Here is a 20,440-nt window from a genome sequence, read left to right as displayed (position 1 = left end):
GTTGTTTAGTCTTATTTTTTAAAAACCATTCCCACAAATTATTTTAATAGAAATGAAAAAGGTGGTTTAATCTTAGGGGAAAAAAAAATATACAGGCAAACCTTGGCGATATTGTGGATTTAGTTTAAGACCACTGAGCTAAAGCAGATACTGCATTAAAGGGATTCACATGAATTTTTTTAGTTTCCCAGCACATATAAAAGTTATATTTACACTATAATGTAGACTATTTAGTATACAATAGCACTATATCTAAAAAATGTACATACCTTAAGTAATAAATGCTTTAGTGCTAAAAATATGCTAACCAGCTCCTGAGCCTTCAGCAAGTCATAAAATTTCTGCTGACAGAGGATCTTGTCTTGATGTTGGTGGCTGTGAACGAACCAGGGTGGTGGCTGCTGAAAGTTGAGGTGGTTGAGGCAATTCCTTAAAATAAGATGATAATGAAGTTAGCCATATTAATTGATTTCCTTTCACAAAAGATTTCTCTGTAGCATGCAATGCTACGGTTTTACCCACAGTGGAACTCCTTTCAAAACTGGAGTCAGTCCTCTCAAATTCTGCCACTGCTTTGTCAGCTAATTTATTCTAAATCCTACCCCTATATTGCCCCTACTCCAGCAGTAATGTTTTGAAAGGAATCTTTTCTTCCTGAGCAGTAGGTCTCAAAAATGGGCTGAAAAGAACCAGTAAGCCATGTTGTACACAGATGTGCTGTCATCCGGGCTTTGTTGTTCCATTTACAGAGCACAGGCAGAGTAGACTTAGCATCATTCTTAAGGGATTTTTGGAATGATAAACAGGCATTGGCTTCAACTTCAAATCACTAGCGGCATCAGCCCCTGACAAGAGAATCAGACACTGTCTCTGAAGGTTTGAAGCCAGGCATTGACTTCTCCTCTTTAGCTATGAAAGTCCTAGACAGCGTCTTTGTCTAATAGAAGGCTGTTTTGTCTACATAAAAAGTCTGTCGTTTAGTGTAGGTACCTTCATTCATTATCCGAGCTAGATCTTCCAGATAACTTGCTGCAGCTTCTGCATCGGCACTGGCTGCTTCACTTCGCACTTTTATGTTATGGAGACGGCTTCTTTCCTTGACCTTTGTAAACCAACCTCTGTTAGTGTCAAACTTTTCTTCTACAGCTTCCTTACCTCTCTCGGCCTTCATAGAATTGAAGGGAGTCAGGGCCTTGCTCTGGATCAGGCTCTGCCTTAAGGGACTGTTGTGGATGGTCTGACCTTCTATCCAGACCACTGGAACTTTCTCCATATCAGCAATACGGCTGCTTCATTCTCATCATTCACGTGTTCACTGAAGTAGCGCTTTTCATTTTCTTCAAGAACTTCTCTTTTGCACTGAAAGCTTGGCACAAGAGGCCTAGCTTCAGCCTGTCTTCAGCTTTTGACATGCCTCCTCCTTAAGCTTAATCAGTTCTAGCTTTTGACTTAAAGTGAGAGACGTGTGAATCTTCCTTTCACTTGAACACTTAGAGGCCATGTTAGGGTTACTAACTCACCTCATTTCAATACTGTTCTGTCCCAGGGATTAGGGGAGCCTGAGGAGAGGGAGCGAGGCAGAGGAATGGCCTGCTGGTGGAGCAGTTAGGACACACAACATTCATTAAGTTTGTTGACTTACGTGGGCACAGTTTGTGATGCCTCAAAACAATTACAATATATTATAACATCAAAAATCACTGATCACAGATCACCGTAACAAATATGATAACAATGAAAAAGTTTGAAATATTGTGAGAATTACCAAATGTGACACAGATACATGAAGTGAGCAAATACTATTGGAAACTGGCACTGATAGACGTGCTCAGCACAGGGTTCCCACAATCCCCTGGTTTGTAAAAAAAACCATCTACGAAGCACAATAAAGTGAAGGGTAATAAAACGAGGTGCGCCTTTGCAGCTGGAGCTGCAGATGCTGGTGGCCACCTCTACTGCCTGCTCACGCAGCCCACTGAAGAAGCCAGCAGGGACGGAAGCCGAGTGGAAGGCTGGGGACTGAGACTGGACTGATTATTGTCGACATCTCAAGTTGCGTGAACTTTGCAGTTATGTGCTATCTGAACACCTGTATAAACTCTTTCTGCATAAACCCTGTTTGAGTTGTGGTTCTATGACTTGTGATGGGACTTCTCGCCCAACATGGCGGGCACTTTGGCCTGGACCTGGAAAGGCATCTGGTGGGGTTCTCTTGAGATATTCAGAAAGAACAGGATGTGCGCAGGAAGGGCAACCACTGGTTCCCTCTGTGTGGCATCCCCAGTTAAGTCCATCCCTCTTTTACGTGCATGCAGCTCCTGCACTTTTTATGCCCTTTTTCTTGAACTTGGACTGGGCTTGTGACTGCTTTGACCAATAGAAAGAACAAAGAGGAAGTGACATTCTTCAAAAGGTCTGGCAGCTTCTACTTCCTCTCGCTTGGACTCCTGGGTTGCCATGCAAGATGTCCATGATAACCTGCTAGATAGAAGCCATAAAAAGAAGTGGGAGGATGAGACATTACACAGAGAGGCCTCTCTGGGGACACAGAGGTGCCAGACATCCAACCCCCATTCACCTTCTCAGTAGAGGCATGAGACCCAAGAGAGCCCAGTAAACTGTTTAACTGAGCGCTAGAATCATGAGATACAATAAACTTGTGGTTTTATGCTACTACGGTTTTTATTATGCAGCTGGAATACCCCACCTCTGTACACATTGTGCCAATCACAAAAAGTAGCTCCTTCTGGGCAGATGGATGACAAAAAGTCCCCTCTCTCTCCAGGCTGGAGCACAGGCTGCCAGTGCACAGCACTCACATGGTAGGCAGAGAGTGCCACCGGCCCCTCAGTCTGGTGACACTTTATACAGCCCAGGGGCTGCACAACCCCAGCACTCAGAAACTCGGGGTTGGAGGGCACAGAGGGATGCCCACAGGCGGCTGGTCAGTCTACACCTGTTCTCAGCAATCCGCTACACCTGCTGGGCTTTCATGTTGTCCTGCCCTTGTCCAGTGTTCTCTGGCACTAGACGATTGGGCTGTTACTGTTGATTTCTTGGCAAATGGCAAGCAGTGACCATCCCAAGGCCATGCTTAGGAGAGGTAAGCACAAAACTCAATCAGCTTTTGTCTCTCAGTCTTTTCCTTGCCCTTCCAGCCCTCCTCTGCCCCAACAGCAGCCACCCATTCCCCATATTTTCTAGCCCAAGACAGGTGTCTCATTTTGCAAAAACAAAATAGCAACGATTTTGTTGCTACTGTTAGTTCCTGGAAACCGTGTCACTCTCGTTTCTTCAGAGTTGATTTTCCAGGAAAGAGTCAGGACCCCATCCAACATGCCACGTAGGTGAGTTGTCAGCTGTTCCTCTCCCCTTATCACGCCGTGCCTGTCAGCCTGCATCTCTAACGGATTTTAAGACTCTTGGGTGTGTCTCTCGTTCCTAGGTTGTGAGCTTACTCAGGGCAGGCTGGGGCCTGCTTCCTCTCCCTGCCCTGGCCTCAGCACAGGACCTTGGCCACTAAGTCACCCGATGTTCCCTGACGCAAACATCCTCAATCCGCCCAGTCCTTTCTCTAGCCATTTTCAATCACCACCTGAGTAGAACATCTTAATCCTGGAACAGAGCTGCCGGCGGTTATTCTGGGCTAGGCGCCCACCGCCAGAACCGTCCTTTAATTTAATGGGCTGAATAACCATTCATGTCTGACACGGGCCATTAACTAGTTTTTTCTGCGTATCTGAGGCAGGAAGACTCATGAGACTGTTCACGATGGACTGTCCTGTCTTCAGGAGATAAGATACTGGCTAAAAAGGTCAGAAGTCGGAAAGCCTGTCGGTGTTTCCAGGTGATTGACAGGCGAAACGAAAGGCTGGAAAATCAAGGAAAAAGAGGGAAGAGAGGCGACGAAAGTGAACACCCTGAGACAAAACAAAAAAAGAGAGACAGTTGAAAAGCGGAGGCGCGTTAAGATGGGAAAGTGGAAGCGACGGGGCAGGAAGCCACCGAGGCGGGCTGGCGGAGCGGAAGGCCCGGGAGCGCGCCGGGCCGGCTCACTCCTCCCAGCGCGGGTGTGGGGGGGGGGGGGCGGAGGCGGGGCCTGAGGCTGAGGCGCGACCTCCCCGGACGCCGAATGGTCGCGCCTGGTGGCGGCGGCCAATGGGCGGCCCGGATGTTGCAGCGGCGGCGGCGGTCGGGGCGCTAGCTGGCTGGGGGAAGCGCGGCCGCCGCCATGATGCTTGTTTGCTTTCAATGAAAACGAGGGGGGCGCGGAGGAGGCGGCGGCGGCGGCGGCGGCGGTGGCGGCGGCGTCGGCGGCGCGGAGGCGAAGGCAGCGCTGGGCGCAGCGAGGCGGGCGAGGCCGGAGGCCGAGAGGCCGGGCGGGCGTAGTGGCGGCCCGTCGGGGCGGCTGAGGCGGGCGGCGGACGCGGCGGAGCTCGGAGGGGGAACAAAGAGCGGCGGCTGAGGCGGCGGCGCTGCAGCAGCGGGCGGGACTGGTATGGTGGTTCCACAGGTCAGACCCCGCTGCGCTCACAGGGAGGAGGCGGCGGCAGCGGCGGAGGGAGGCGACTTACCCCAAGAGGTGAGCGAGGCGCCGCTGGGCGCCGCTCCCCGCTCGGGCCGCGCTCGGTCGTGTCCCCGGGACCGGGGCGCGCGGGGCTCAGGCAGGAGCAACTTCAGTCCCGTGGGCAGCGGGCCCGCAGCTCGGAGGAGCGGGCGGCTGCCGCGAGTCCGGGCCCCCGCGCTGAGCCCGGCGATGGGGGCGTGATTGACGGCGGGGGCGCGGGGGCTGGGTCGCCGGAGGAGGGGAGCTGCGGTCGGGACCCCGAGTGGTAACTTCGGAGAAGTGGCTGTGTGCGGATGCGCGCAGTGGCCTGTGGAACTTCGCAGTTACGCGAAGCGAGAAACCAACTCTTCACCCCCCTCTCCCAAACGTATTTAAAATTCAGTTTAACGCAAATTTTGGGGTGGGTAGGGGGATGGGAACGACATGGTTAAGGAAGAAGCGCTTAGCACCAGATGAAAGGATATGTGGTATTTCTGAGGGCTCAGAGATGGTTCTAATTACTAGAAGTAGTTTTGTCGAATAACCTGAATCGTATTTCACCTCGTTATTTCTGAACACCAGTTCTTTGGAAACTTTTCTTTGACTCTTTTCCTCCTTCCCCTTCCCCAAAGAGTCTGGTAACGAACACCTGTAACCTCTTGAACTGTGACTGCAAATGACAGCATTGTGAATGGTCATCTGGCTTGTCACTTTTGGATTTGTCACTGTGTTTAAACTGACGTTTAAATCGTGAATATGAATTCCCATACTTTCCTGTTTTCCGGGTGTATTGTCCCATTAGTGCTGGTGCGGAATCTTCTTGCTGCCTTGTCTTTGGGATTTTAATTTTGCAGAGGAAGAGAGTGAACATGCACAAGTGAAAAATAAAATGGCATGTGATAGCACTTTGTATTCTTTTTTTCACAGTACACTAGAATTTACCATCCCAAAACAGTTTTGTAGGCTGTCGGAGCTGGTAGGTCCATTGCTAAAAAGATTTTGAAAACTTGTTTTGTAATTGCCATCAGAGCAATTATCACAGTCTTTAGAATGTGATGACTTTTAGAATACAAGTTGCTTAATCTTTTTAAACCAGTAATCTAGTCTAGTCGACTTGCTTTAAATAAAATATTTGAATAGCTGCTATTGAGGAAACAGGCCTAGAAAGTTAAAGTGACTTGCCCGACATACTTTAGTTAAGAACGAAAGGACCAGGTTTTGTGTGAATGTGAGAGCACAGGAGAGTGATGTTCTTGCTAGAGATACGTTTTTTGGGGAGAGCAGAAAGTGTTTTAATGGATGAAAGTTATTTGAGATAGTTGAGTCTGGTCAGGTCTCAGTAGGTGAACGAGATCCTTAATGTCGAAAACGAGGATGTGACAAAAGACAAAGTTTCTTTTGAGACTCAGAAGATTTTGCATGGTTTCATAAGTGTCTTGATCAGTGGTAATGTAGATGAAGAAGCTCTTGAATGCCTGTATGATTTGTAGGTATTTTCAGGTTTCTTAAATCTTGGTGGCAAAGTAAAACTTTTCAGACAATTTTCTTTTAAACAGGCAGGAAGTTGGTTACGGAATTTGATTCTGACTACAAATAAAGGTGTTGTAGGAATTTGCCTGCTGTGCTTGTAGTTTATAAATAATGCATTTTGATTAATGTTTAGGCATTCCTCTATATTCATATTAGCCTTTCTATGTTTTTTAAAGCATAGATCTTTTTCATATAGTGCAGTGGAAACGGATAATATAATATGTAAGGCATACTGGAATAAATGGTCAAGGCTGCTCACAGCTGCAGCCTTTGGGCCATAAAGGATGAGGGTGCTCTTCAACACACTTGTAACTTTCCCGTGTGTGAGGTACACTGGTTGGGAAGTTCTGCTTTTAAAGTGTTTATCACTTTGGAAAAGTCCAAATAGGTTCCGCTAAGAACATATATTTTAATGGAGAAAAGACTTGGATTTCAGATGTATACTATTTACATTTTTGTTGTGATTGGAACTTAATGTTACTATCTAGAAAAAAAATTCCAGTTTTAACTTTTAGAGGCTAAGATTCCACAAAATCTTTTACTCATGTACCTTTTCTTTAACCTTATCTACTACTCACTTTAGGAAGGTTGATCATTTTATGACCGTGTTATTATTAGTAAAAATCGTATGTAAGAAATGCTGAATAAATTAAACCATAAACTTACTGTATGCATAGCCTGTGTGCAGTAGAGTACAACGGACTGCACCATATTTTGGTATTTGAACAAGTAATTAAAGAGGCGAAGGTTATTTGCATGTAAGACGGGGGGCTCGTTTAGGCTCCCTTAACCTTACCGTTCTCTGGGCATTACCTCTTCCTTATCCATTTTTATTTTCTTGATAACAAGTTATGTATAGGGAATGAGATATGCTGGACATAATGCTGGACCCTGAGAATGAAAAAATGAATAATACACAGTTGCTGTCTTCTAGTAGTCTGTAGGCTTAGTAGGTGTGCAGAGTGCTGTGGGAGAACAGAAGAAAGAATAATTAAATTTGTAAAAGATGTGGGAGCAGTTTACAGAAAACAACATAGAATAAGTGTTTGCCAGACTAAGGAGATGAGGTCATTTCAAGCAAAAGGAACTGTGGGTGCACTGAAGTGCCAAGTGTTGGGGTAAGGCCAATGGTGACGTGTTACTGAAATGGAGAGTGACTAGACCTGAGCCTTCAAAGGTGTATCCAGCCTAGGTTTTGACCATCTGGATTAGCCTAGATTAGGTCCATGCTTGCTAAGCCAAAAGTAAGGTGTATGTGTTTATCTTATACCAAATTAGGTAGCCAGAATGCTTTTCATAGAGGAGCAAGATGACTTAGAGATCACTTGGGCATGAGTGTGGAGGATTAAAGTGGAGGCCTTACATAGGAGAAAGCCACGTTTGAGGCCGTATGAGGTTAGTAGCAGAATCTGTTGTAAACTTGGGTATTGTGTCATTTGTGTTTGTGGTCACTTTTATAGTGGGCTTTATAGTTTATAATACTGGATAATTAAAAATCAAAATGTTTTGAGAGAAGAGTAGTCAAAACAATGAAGCCCATAAAATGGTACACGTGAAAGTTCAGGAACTGAGAGCTTGTCTTCTCAGTTAGGCTTAGGCAGACTGCAGAACTTGAGCTGGAAAAATCAACCCTCTGCTGACCAGAAGTGAGAGCCGCCAAGCTTAAAGGTTGTTGTCCTGATGGGCTGTAAACATTTTGTGAAATTTGGGGGGAGGGCAGAGTTTTCTCTCCTGTATATTACTGGAATTGAAATATTGAAACTTAAAGCCTAAGAACTCTTATATAATTGTTAATTTATGTAGTCAGTTCGGCTGTAAAGCAACATATAGATTCCTAAAAACTGCAATAGTATGTAACATTGTGCAGTTAAAAACTACAGACGTTTTAGGGAAAAGTGAGATTGGGGCACAACACTCAAAAACTTTGTCAGTGACTTATTTTAAATAAGGAACCTGATAAAAATGTAGCAGTTTTACACATGTTAAATGGTTAAGGAATACGTATATACTACAAGAAATGTGTCACTATACCTTGAAAAAGACCTGGTTTGCTTGTGGAAATGGGTATCGAAGGATAGCTGCTTTTGAGTTACTGTGAAGTGGTGGGAGGAGGGTTACCTGAAATCAAATGGAATGTTTATAACAGCAGATGTGGGTGTATGTGATGCATAGTGTGCGCACTGGCACTTGTGCACTTACGCGCACACATACGCACAGTGAATTGATGTAGCTGGTAGGTGTTTTGAGGTGTATGTGTTTTGTGTATTTTTGTGTAGCTCAGTTCAGCTGGGTGCGGTTTTCTACCTTCATCTAGTGTTTTTCACAGACAAAATCACATAAAAGCAATTGGAAATATTGCATAATGCTCAAATTTTCTAATATGTCAATCACATTGGTACAGATTCACATTTCAGAATAAGTGACGTAGCAGCACTGATTATACTTGAACACAGCATTTAAAAATAGTGCTAAAACTCGGTTCCAGAAATACTGGAAACACCCATGTGTCAGACACCATTGTAGACTTGCTACTCAAATGAGGTGTATGCTCTTTTGTCCCAAGTGAGTTTATAATGGTGTGGAGAGGAAGACAAATGAACCAGTAAAGGACTCATCAGATTATATGGTAATGAGTATACAAAGCATCTGGGGCATACTGAAGAAGGAGCAACTGATTCTGCTTGGGAAACTTGAGGGAGTCATCTCAGAGGTCTTTGGGCTGAGTTTGGAAGGCATAGAGGTTTGTCAGGATAATAGGACATTTCAGTGAGAAGAAACCACGTGTGCAAAGTCAAGTTGTGAAAATGGGGTGCAAGGATGTAAGGGACAGGAGGAGTGGCCAGAAAGTTTGTGAATAGTTTTAGGCTTTTTCTTAAAGTGTTGGTACTTCTGTCTTTATATAATGGGGATTGATTGAGCATGTAGGTGGATGGAGGTGGAGAAATTGTGTGTGTGACATACTTTTTCAGGAGACAGTAAAAGTGTGGAGGCTGAATGAAGGAAGTCAGGAGACTGGGGTCAGAGTTCGTTTAAGTCCTTGTGAGAGGTCAAGGACATCAGCATAGGAGCTAAAAAAAAAAAGATAAATTTGAAAGACACCAGAGTTAGGGACAGACAAATAGTAAGGTCTAAAGGTAGGAAGGAGGTATGTGTGATTCAGAAGTTTTGTAGCTTGGGGAACTGTTGGTATGATTTAACTTGGGAAATAGAAGAAGAGCAGATTTGTGCAGGGAAAGTGGAATAATTTGATTTTGATTCTAAGTTTGACATGCCTATTGGCTATTTAGGTAGAAAATAGGTATCTGGACCAGAGAGTGGTTGGGAATTTCATAGATTTGGTCATTATGTAGTTGGCATTGGAAGATCACTCAGGAAGAAATCTCACAAATGCTTTACACTTTCCGGGAGAGGTAGGGTCCCCATTTGAGAATCAGCTGAGAATAATGGACCACGCTGAAGAGAATGAAAGTATGTATACACACAAGTGTGAAACCTACTCGGAGACCACAGATTAATACAGGATAGGAAGAGGAGAGGGCTGAGGAAACTCTTAGGAATAGCCAGCATTTTGTTTGGGGCCGGACCGCAGTAAAGTGGTTAAGGAGGATAGGAGAAAAGGAGAAAGCAAAATTACAGATGCCAGGAGAAGTAAGAGTGCTGAGCAAGAGGGAGAGTCAATGGTGACAAGTGGTGCCCAGGTTTTAGAGTAGGATGAGCTCTGAGAATGAACTGATAGGATTTGGCAGTTAGGTTAATATAGCAGAACAACTTTTCCAGGCAAGTAAAAGTCAGATTCTCTGGGAACAAATGACAGATTAAGATGAATGTTTCAGACTGCTGTTTGGAAAAGCTTGTCGTGAAAGAGAAGGAAAGAGGGTATAATAGTTTAAAGAGGAGACAGGGTCGAGAGGAAGTAGGCACCTACGTCCCAAACTTAGGAAATACATTTATATATATGATGTGTATTTCAAACTTTTCCCTAATAGGTTGGCTGAAATTACTGACTTTTTCTTTGGTCACAGAAAATTGTGGAATTTTATGTGATTTCAAAAACAATAAAGGAAATTCTTTGTAATTGGAGGTGTAAGTTATCCTATGTAAAATCATAACATTAGAACTTTCAGTCTTCAGTTCCTGGAAGACTAACATTTGCTTTTCGTATGCCCTTTGCTAGGTTTAGACTTGTGCTCAGTAGCCCAAAGTTCAGTAAAATATTTGATGCGCTTTTAAATACAGAGTAGTTGCAAAGAGGGAATCGTCAGGCACTGCCATTGTCTTTCAGAGTTATTTGCTATGAACACATGTCTCATAAAGTAAGCACGTGCTCTAACAAAACAGAAATTAGGCAGTGTTCTTTGTATCCAAAAAGAGAATTACTGGTGATTCAATGGATATGTTGAGTGATTATATATAGATTTTTTTAGTGGGCAGATTTTGAGGTCGGGGGAGTAGACAAAAAAAGATATTAGGAGTCCCTGCTAATTAAAGACCAAATAGAAATGAAAATTTATTAAAATTAAGTAAAAATATTATTTGCCACTTAGCGTTTGGAGGGGTGGAATTTTTCCTTCTGTAAGATTATATATAGTCACATGTAAACACTGCAGCATCATTAAAGCAATATCTGATGAAGCTATCATGTTTTAGACCAATAGCTTCCTTTGTATATTTTCATCTAAAATTGCTGAAGATGAAAACTATAATTTACTTGGGATATCTGAAGAATTGTCATTTGGCTTCTAATTTTAGGGAAACTACAGAAACTCAGACTTAAGGATTTGTAGTAACAAAAAAAATAGCTTTGTTGAATGCTAATATATGATAGGTATTGTACTTTATATGTGTTATCTCATTTAATCCTCACACCAGAATTACAAGGTAGCTATCATTTTACAAATGAGGAAACTTCAGCCTTAAAGATGAATGTTAACAACCAGAAGTGGAACTTGATATAGGTCTGTTTGACTCCACTTTGTGTTCTTAATGACACTGTCCTCTGCTCCCCTTCTTCCCACCTGACACACACCCGGGATGCTGTGGCTTGGAATGGATGAACCTTTGACGTAGATTTGCTAATATAGGGAGACTCAATTGCTGACCCAAATTTATAACCACTTATGTTAGTGGCTGATCACGTTGACATAATAGAGCTGACAGAATCTTTCTTAATATTTGTGATTCTCTTTTTGGGGGGTTATGAATAAAAATCTCACAAGAGTCCTCATAAGAATTCATGCTGGTCAAAAATCCAGTTTTAAAGCATTTCACTATTTTAGGAAAAGGCAGTCACTTATACATATGCCATCAAAAAGCAGTGTATAGCAGAACTCCGTTGGACCACAGTTCCTGTAGATTTCTTTCCAGTCTTCTGAAACATCACTCAGTGGCTTTAGAACAATATTCTGGAGTTTTTAAAGTCTTCTTGATAAGGTCAAGCATTCATGAATAATTTTCTTTCTCAGTTTTAGGGGGAAAAAAGGACTAGTGGGTCGAAACTGATTGCTAGTTATTAGAACCTCCCCAAATGATTGTATGCATGAATTAGCAGCCAGAATAAATGTTGAATGCCTCAGAGGGCCAAAATTGCAATTAGATAGAGGTGGGTAGAACATTAAGATTGTAAGAGAAGGAGAAGCAAATAGATTATGGAAACACCTGGCAAAAGATAAGAAGAAATGAAAAGCTTTCTGTTGGAAGCCACATTGCTGGTGGTGTAAGCTAGGTGGTGGTTGCTTGTCTCATGCTGAGAGAACACATGTTATTGATGGCCTCCCTGTTCTTACCTTTTTGATCTTGGTGCCGTTTCACCAACAAATCATGATTTTGATTTAATGCCCTGTGTAGTAGTGGGGCACTCAGCCTCTGCTGATTAGATCATAAATCTTGTTTGTCTTAATACGTTCTTTTTCTCTAGGCTTTTTATTTGACTTAAAGTATAGAAATTAAAATTTCTAAGCCAACAGGTATTTGTATTTTAAGTTGAAATTTGTGGGTGAGTATACTGGTACCTTTACATTTTCAGTCAATTTATTGGGTTAAATGAAATTGCTAATATTTGACCATTTTTGGCTTTCAAAATTAGAAGTTTCCTGTGGTGTTGCAGTGCACACTGTGCTTCTCTCTGACTGTATGGCATATTCACTCATATGTTATTGCGCACACGCACGTGGTTTTAGAATTGCAATTCAACAGCAGTCTAGTAAACTGTTACAGGCTGTTGGTTGTGGGCTGGGCACCTCAGATGGAGATGGGTATGCCTGTCTTCTCCTTTTAGAGCTTAGTATTGAATACCGCGTCTGCTGTTTAGCTCTGTGTTTGGGAGGAGTATTTTATCATAATTAAAAAATCTCTTTTTTTTTTTTTTTTTTGCAGAAGTCTTACGATTGGAAATTTTAGTTAAACCAATTTGGACTTACATTTATTTTTATTCTACTTGAGAAAAAGATGTAAGGAAATGAGATTTTGAAGGGCAGGAGGAGGTGGCTACAGAAACTTCAAGTTATTAGAAATATTACTAAGATGTTCTTTGCGTTTTTCATTCTCATTCTCTTAGAAGTATACGGTGGAGTTTTCCAGAGATTAACAAAACGATGTATGATATCTGATCAATTGAATTCAGAGCAGATGGGCAAATCCAGCTGTCTTCTAGTATGTCAGGCATTAAAGATTTGCAAAAATATAAGACAGTGTCACTGTTCTTAGGAAATTTTAGTTTGTCTTTGAAAATAGTTATTTTCATAAAAATGTTGGTTAACATCTGCTAGATTTATGTTTAATGAGTTAATAAATATTTTAAAATTTCTTAGTCGTAATTTCTAGTATGGTTAATATTAATAGATTTGACCCACACAAATGAAAACTCTTTGAGGTACTTGTTAATTTTTGAGTGCAGCGGTCTTGAGATAACGGCATTTGATACCTGCTTTCTTAAGTATTAGCCAGAGTTTGGGAATAGAGAATACAGAGTGGTTTGGAAAGATGATGCATCTGAGAAGGAAACCCAGGGGTTCATGGTCTTAGCAATATAGTATTTGGAGAATAAACATGAGATCTTGGTTTCATCAGTGATAGAATTCTAGAGTTGTGTGAGGTATTGGCATAATAAAAAAGAGTACAGCTTTACAGCTAGATTGTCCCAGGTTCAAATCCCAGCTCTGCTACTTAGCAAGTATGTGTGACCTTAGGCAAGTTATTTAAACTCTGGGTCTTAGTTTCCTTATCTGAAATAAAATGAGGATAGTGTCTCCTTCATGGATTGCTATGAGAATTAAATTGAGATAATACAGGTAAATTATTGCATAGTGGTTGAAAGCACAGACTTTTGGATCAGACTTGGGTTAAAAATCACAGTTGTGCCACCAGTATCTCTGTGACCTCAAGCAAATGACTCATTCTCTGGACCTTCTTTTCTTTATGTAAGGAGAATAATAGATTTACTATAGGAGTCCTGAGGGTTAAATGAGATAATGCATATGAAGGGCCCAGTAGGCCTGCCAGGTGTTGAGTGCTGAAAACATGTTTGCGGATATATGCCTAGTACAGAATGTGGCAGATGGGCACTCAACACAGTTTTGCCATTTCCCCCAGCTGTTTGAGTTTTGCTCTTATTTTGCCATAGCATGTCAGTAAGATGATGTTCAGTTTTACCTTTGAGTTTGTCCCTTTGCTTCTTAACCCCTGCTATCCTAGAACTAATTTTATCAGTCTTTGGCCACTAAGGTCCTTTCTGTCTGTTTTCTCTAGATTTTGCCTTCAAGATTAGAAGCCAAGATATTAGTATTTCGTACTCCTAGTAAGATGGGCACTGCTTCTGTTAGCACACTTGTCTCTTACAAAATGTTTGTGCTTTTTTTTTTTCCATCACAGCTTTTCCCCTTGAATTCTTAAATTCACCAAGCACTTATTATTTTCTGGGCTCTGAAAATATAAAAATATTTAAAATATAAGTGCAAAGAGTCTATATTAGAATAGGTGAATGAGACATGTTAAGAAAAATTAAGGTGGAGTTAAAGGATATATCATTAGAAGTTATCTTCAAGGTTCAGAGTAGCTCAGAGCAGGGAATGATAAACTCCTGTGTTTGTGAGGGATAGGGAAGAAGTCCTAAATCAGAGTGATGTTTGTAAAAATTAGAAAGGGTTGTAGGGTGATTACATGGTTGTGAGATTTTTGTTGGCATCCCCAGTTGATTAAGATCCAACATCATATATGTACTTCCTGTTCATTCTTTATTCCCAGTACCTGTCAGAGTCTTGGTCACATGGAAGATGCTTATTAAATATTTGTTGAATGAACGATTCTGTAAAGAAAGCTCCCTTAAGGAAGCGTGGTTCAGATGTATTGAATTGCTTTTGGGTTTTTCTCCAATAAAAACCTGATTCTGAGTCATGAAGAAAGAATGTTTAGACTAGTTCATCAGTATATTGTGCTAGGTCTACACGAGACACTGAGAAATAAAAACTGGGATGATAGATGCTGTAGTAAATGTATGGTGTGCAGAGATGGAATAGTGAACTTTTGCCTTTGTTGGTTGGGAAGGGCTTATAGAGGTTCTAACGTCTAACCTGAGTTGCCTTGAAGGGTGAATAAGAACCTTCAAGGTGAAGGTTCTCTTTGGTGAAAGGTTTAGCATGACTTGAAAGACTATGTTTTAGAAATAGATTTGCTTTAATTAACTTAGGACTTTATAGAGTGGTATGTGTGTAAGTGGCTGAAGACCAGTGAGAAAATAATTAGCTAAGTCCAGATTGTAAAGGACTTTGAAGTTTGAACTTTAGTTAGGCAGGCAGAAAGGACCCTCTGAGGTTTTTAAGCAAGAGAGTGACATGAGCAAGTATCTATCGGGAAAATACAGAAAAGGTTATTTAAAAATTGTAGCTGAGAAAATGAGGGTCTAAATTAACTTGAGTAGCAGTGAAAATGGAGATGACAGGTTTAGAAATCCTGAAAAGGTAAAAATCAGTTGGATTTAGTGAAAAAATTGAGTAAGACCAAGTGAAAGTTTAGATTGGAAGAAGTAAATTGGCACCAAGGTTAATGTCACTACCTTTTCAAATATGCCGTAACTTGCAGCGCTGAGAGGAGCCTGATCAGTCAAGTAGAAGAGTTTTTCTGCACATGAGTTTATTTCTTCCTACTCTCCTCCCTTCTTTTCCTCTGCCCCTCTCCTTTTTTCTCCTTTGTGTTTGTGAAAGAAGTGAAGGTCAAAGAATGGAGGAGAGAACAAAAGATGAAAGAGAAAGAAAAAAGACCTACAAACTCAAGAAAACAATTAACAAAATGGCGGTAGGAACATATGAATCAATAATTACCTTAAATGTAAATGGGATTAAATGCTCCAGCCAAAAGATATAGACTGGCTGAATGGATACAAAAACACACGCGCATGTATGCTGTCTATAAGAGACCCACTTCAGAGCCAGAGACACATGCAGGTTGAAAGTCAGGGGATGGAAAAAAGATATTCCATGCAAATGGAAGCCAAAAGAGAGCTGGAGTAGCAATATTTATATCAGACAAAATTGATTTTAAAATAAAGACTGTTAGAAGAGACAAAGGACACTACATTAATGCTCAAGGGATCAATCAAAGAAGATACAACAATTGTAAATATATATGCACCCAACATAGGAGCACCTCAGTATATATGGCAATTGTTAACAGACATAAAAGGAGAAATCAACAATAACACAATAATAGTGGGGGACCTTCACATCCTGCTTACATTAACGCACAGATCATCCAGACAGAAAATCAATAAGGAATTACAGGCCTAAAATGACACATTAGACCAGGTGGAATTAATGGATATCTATAGATCGTTTCATCCAAAAGCAACAGAATACACATTCTTTTCAAGTGCACGTGAAACGTTCTCCAGAATTGACCACGTGTTGGCCCACAAAGCAATCCTTAGTAAATTTAAGAAAATTGAAATCATGCCAAACATCTTTTCTAACCACAACACTATGAGGTTAGAAATCAGCTGTGAGAAAAAAACCCCTCCAAGAACTGAAAACACGTTGAGGCTAAACAGTATGCTACTAAACAACCAATGGATCAGTAAAGAAATCAAAGAGGAAATAAAAAAATACTTTTTGAGACAAATGAAAACAAAAACGTGATCCATAAACTCTGGGGTCCAGCAAAAGCATTCTCAGAGGGAAGTTTATAGTGATACAAGCCTACCTCAGGAAACAAGAAAAATCTCAAGTAAACAGCCTAACCTTACACCTAAAGCAGCTACAGAAAGAAGAGCAAGCAAAACCCAAAGTTAGTAGAAGAATAAAAATCACAAATATTAGAGCAGAAATAAATGAAATAGAGACTAAAAAAACAATAAAAAGACCAATGAAATGGTCTTTCAGTGTTTCTTTGAAAAGGTAAACAAAATTGATAAATCTTTAGTCAGATTAATCTATCAAGAAAAAAAGGGAGAGGGGGAAGATGACATAAACAAATGGAAAGATATACCATGTTCTTGGATTGGAAGAATCAATATTGTTAAAATGACCGTATCATCCAAGACAGTATACAGATTCAATGCAATCCCTATCAAATTACCAATGACATTTTCCACAGAGGTGAAACAAACAAAAAAATGTTAAAATTAGTATGGAAACACAGATGACCCTGAGTGGCCAAAACAATCTTGAAAAAGAAGGAGAGAGCTGGGGAATCATGCTCCCTGACTTCAGACTATACTACAAAACTACAGTAATCAAAACAGTATGGTACTGGCACGGTTTCTCTAGATCCTAATCAAGGTAAATATTGTAGGTTTGTGCTTCATGGTCTGCCATATCAAGAGACCCAGTATCTGGTTCTATCCCTATTAAGTGTTGGGAAGATTGATGAGGAGGGTAATGGTTTATTCCTTTTTTGAACATTTTCAACCTTACAATCAAAAAACAATCTGAGTGGTGGTAATACCTTAGTGTTATACCAGTGCCAGGGATTCATCTAATGATTTTAACCCAGTTTATAAATCTTTGCCTTAAAAAATGTTACTAGGAATTACTGAATGTTTTTGTTTTTATTAATTCCTTTGTTCTGCATTCATTAGCTGTCATTCTTTCATAAAGTATGACTTTTTTTCAACTTGTGCTGTTTAATTACTCTGAAATAAGTACCCACTGAAATGATAAACATTTAAATCTTTCTCTTTAGTTGCCAATTTTCTTAGTTCAATAGCTGCCTCAAATACTAGCCCGCTTGTTCTTATAATCCCCCCCACCATGTATTTTTAAGCCATTTCATAAAATATTTAATAATGAAAGCATATTATTCTGTGCTGGTAAATAATGTCCTGTATGTCTTTAAAGTAAATAATTATTCTAAGATAATGAAAAATTGTTTCTCTGAGACCTAGAACAGGGAAAGATTTTATGATGCCAGGATCAGTAGGGAGAGTTGGGGGAGTTGGAGATTTACTAGTCAGGTGCTATATTCCTGCTGACTCTGGCCTAGCTATTTTTTTGAAAGTCTTTTATAATTCTTCTTGAAAGTTTTCAGGTCTATTTTGGAGACGTTTTATGCTTTTTAGAAAATAATCTGCAGTGACATACTTCAGAGAGCAAAATATGCCTGTTGATTTTAAAGCATTGGGGAAAATCCTAAATTGTATGTTTTCTTATGTTCTCTACCTGGTTTCTAATACTATGTGCTGTTAGATTCCAAGAAAAATGGACAGGGTTGCACAGTGGGCAGATGTGTTCCTCAGAAGGGCTTGATTGTCCAGTTTGCTACCATTTCTTTTATTCTGTTACATCTTTTCCTCCATAGATCCTAATTCTAATTATCAGGGATTTGGAAAATTGAGAATATCTTGCTACTTTCAAGTTTAGAGTAATGAACTGTCTCTTAAATTTTATTTCTATTTTTAATTAATTAATTTTAATTGAAGTATAGTCAGTGTACAATGTTATGTCAATTTCTGTGTACAACATAAAGTTTCAGTCGTACATAAACAAATACTTGTTTTCATATTCTTTTTCATTATAGGTTACTACAAGATACTGAATGTAATTCCCTGTGCTATGCAGTATAAACTTGTTGTTCATTTATTTTATATGTAGTAATTAGTATCTGCAAATCTTGAACTCTCAATTTATCCTTCCCATCCCCTTCTCCCCTGGTAACTATAACTTTGTTTTCCATGTGTGTGACTCTTTCTGTTTTATAGATAAGTTCATTTGAGTCTTTTTATTCATTGGATTCCACATATAAGTGATATCATATGGTATTTTTCTTTCACTTTCTGGCTTACTTCACTTAGAATGACATAACGGATCCGTCCATGTTGCAGCAATTTTTTATGGCTGAGTAGTAGTCCACTGTATAAGTATACCACAGCTCCTTTATCCAGTCATCTGTCAGTGGACATTCAGCTTGTTTCCATGTCTTGGCTTCTGTAAATAGTGCTGCTGTGAACATTGGGGTGTATGTTTCTTTTTGAATTAGGATTCCTTATAGATATATGCCCAGGAGTGGGATTGCTGGATCAGATGGTAAATATTTTTAATTTTTTAAGGAATCTCCACTGTTTTCCATAATGGCTGCACCAAACTACATTCCGACCATTAGTGTAGAGGGTTCCCTTGTCTCCACACCTTCTCCACCGTTTATTGTTGGTGGACTTTTTAATGATGGCCATTCTGACTGGTGTGAGGTGATAATCTCATTATAGTTTTGATTGGCATTTCTCTGACAATTAGTGCTATTGAGCATTTTTCCATGTGCCTGTTGGCCGTTTGTATCTTTTCATTGAAGAATTGCTTGTTTAGATCTTCTTCCCATTTTTGGATTGGGTTCTTTGTTTTTTTTGTTATTAAGTTGTATGAACTGTTTATATATTCTGGAAATTAAACCTTTATCAGTCGCATCATTTGCAGTTTTTTTCTCCCATTCTGTAGGTGGTTGTTCCGTTTAGTTATGGTTTCCTTTGCTGTGCAAAAGCTTGTAAGTTTAATTAGGTCCCATTTGTTTATTTTTGCTTTTATTTCTGTTGCCTGGGTAGACTTCCCAAGGAGAACATTGCTAAGATTTGTGTCAGAGAATGTTTTGCCTATGTTTTTTTCTAGGAGGTTTATTGTGTCTTGTTTTATGTTTAAGTCTTTAATTCATTTTAAGTTTATTTTGTGTATGGTGTGAGGGAGTGTTCTAACTTCATTGATGCAGCTGTCCAGTTTTCCCAGCACCACTTGCTGAAGAGACTGTTTTTTCTCCATTGTATATTTTTGTCTCCTTCATTGATGATTAATTGACCTTAAGTGTGTGAGTTTACTTCTGGACTCTCTATTCTAGTCCATTGATCCATGTCTGTTTTTGTGCCAGTACCCTGCTGTTTTGATTACTGTAGCTCTGTAGTATTGTCTGAAGTCTGAGAGGGTTATTCCTCCATTTTCATTCTTTTTCTTCAGTAATGCTATGGCAATTCTGAGTCTTTTGTGATTTTGTATAAATTTTAGGATTATTTCTTCTAGTTCTGTGAAAAATGTCCTGTGAAATTTGATAGGGGTTGCATTAAATCTGAAGATTGCTTTGGGTAGTATGGTCATTTTAACAATATTACTTCTTCCAAGAGCAGAGGATATTTTTCCATTTCTTTAAATCTTTAATTTCCTTAATTGGTGTTTTGTAATTTTTCACCTTCGTCAGGCTTATTTCTAGGTTATTTTTTTAATGTAGTTTGAAAGGCATTGTTTTTTAATTTCCTTTTCTGCTATTTTATTGTTAGTGTAGAGAAATGCAACTGATTTCTGTATGTTAATCTTGTATTTTGCTACCTTTCTGTATTTTATCAGCTCTGGTAGTTTTTGTGTGGAGTCTTTGAGGTTTTCTATTAATAGTAGTATCATGTCATTTGCATGTACTGACAGTTTTACCTCTTCTCTTCCAATTTGGATTTCTTTTATTTGTTTTTCTTGTGTGTTTGCTGGGTCTAGGATTTCCAATACTATGTGTAGTAGAGGTGGTGAGAGTGGGCATCCTTGTCTTGTTCCAGATTTTAGTGGGAAGGCTTTTAATTTTTCACCTATTGAGTATTATGTTGGCTGTGGGTTTGTCATAAACAGCTTTTTAATAGATGTTAAGATATGTTCTCTCTATACTCACTTTGGTAAGAGTTTTTAATCATAAATGTGTATTGAATTTTATCAATTGTTTTTTCTGCATCTATTGAGATGATGTGATTTTTGTCCTTTCTTTTGTTGATGTGTATCACACTGATTGATTTGGTTATGTTGTACCCTCCCTGTGTCCCTGGAATGAATCCAACTTGATCATGGTGTATGATCTTTTTTATGTATTGTTGGATTCTGTCTACTAATATTTTGTTAAGTATTTTTGCATCTCTGTTCATCA

General features: G+C 40.0%; 1 protein-coding gene across 2 annotated transcripts in view; it reads left to right on the top strand.

Annotated features, from left to right (window-relative positions):
• Nucleotides 1-4,222: 4,222 nt before the first annotated feature.
• CNOT6 (CCR4-NOT transcription complex subunit 6) overlaps nucleotides 4,223-20,440 on the top strand; it is a 57,899-nt gene continuing 41,681 nt past the window's right edge. For both annotated transcript variants that reach the window (XM_032464863.1, XM_032464862.1), the window contains exon 1: nucleotides 4,223-4,582. The gene's annotated coding sequence lies outside the window, so the exon portion shown is untranslated. The remainder of the gene's footprint in view (nucleotides 4,583-20,440) is intronic.

This window comes from Camelus ferus, chromosome 22 (assembly GCF_009834535.1).
Source record: "Camelus ferus isolate YT-003-E chromosome 22, BCGSAC_Cfer_1.0, whole genome shotgun sequence".
Classification (NCBI taxonomy): Eukaryota; Metazoa; Chordata; class Mammalia; order Artiodactyla; family Camelidae; genus Camelus; species Camelus ferus.
Note: the sequence above shows the minus strand (reverse complement) of the source record. Positions and strands in the feature narration are given on the sequence as shown.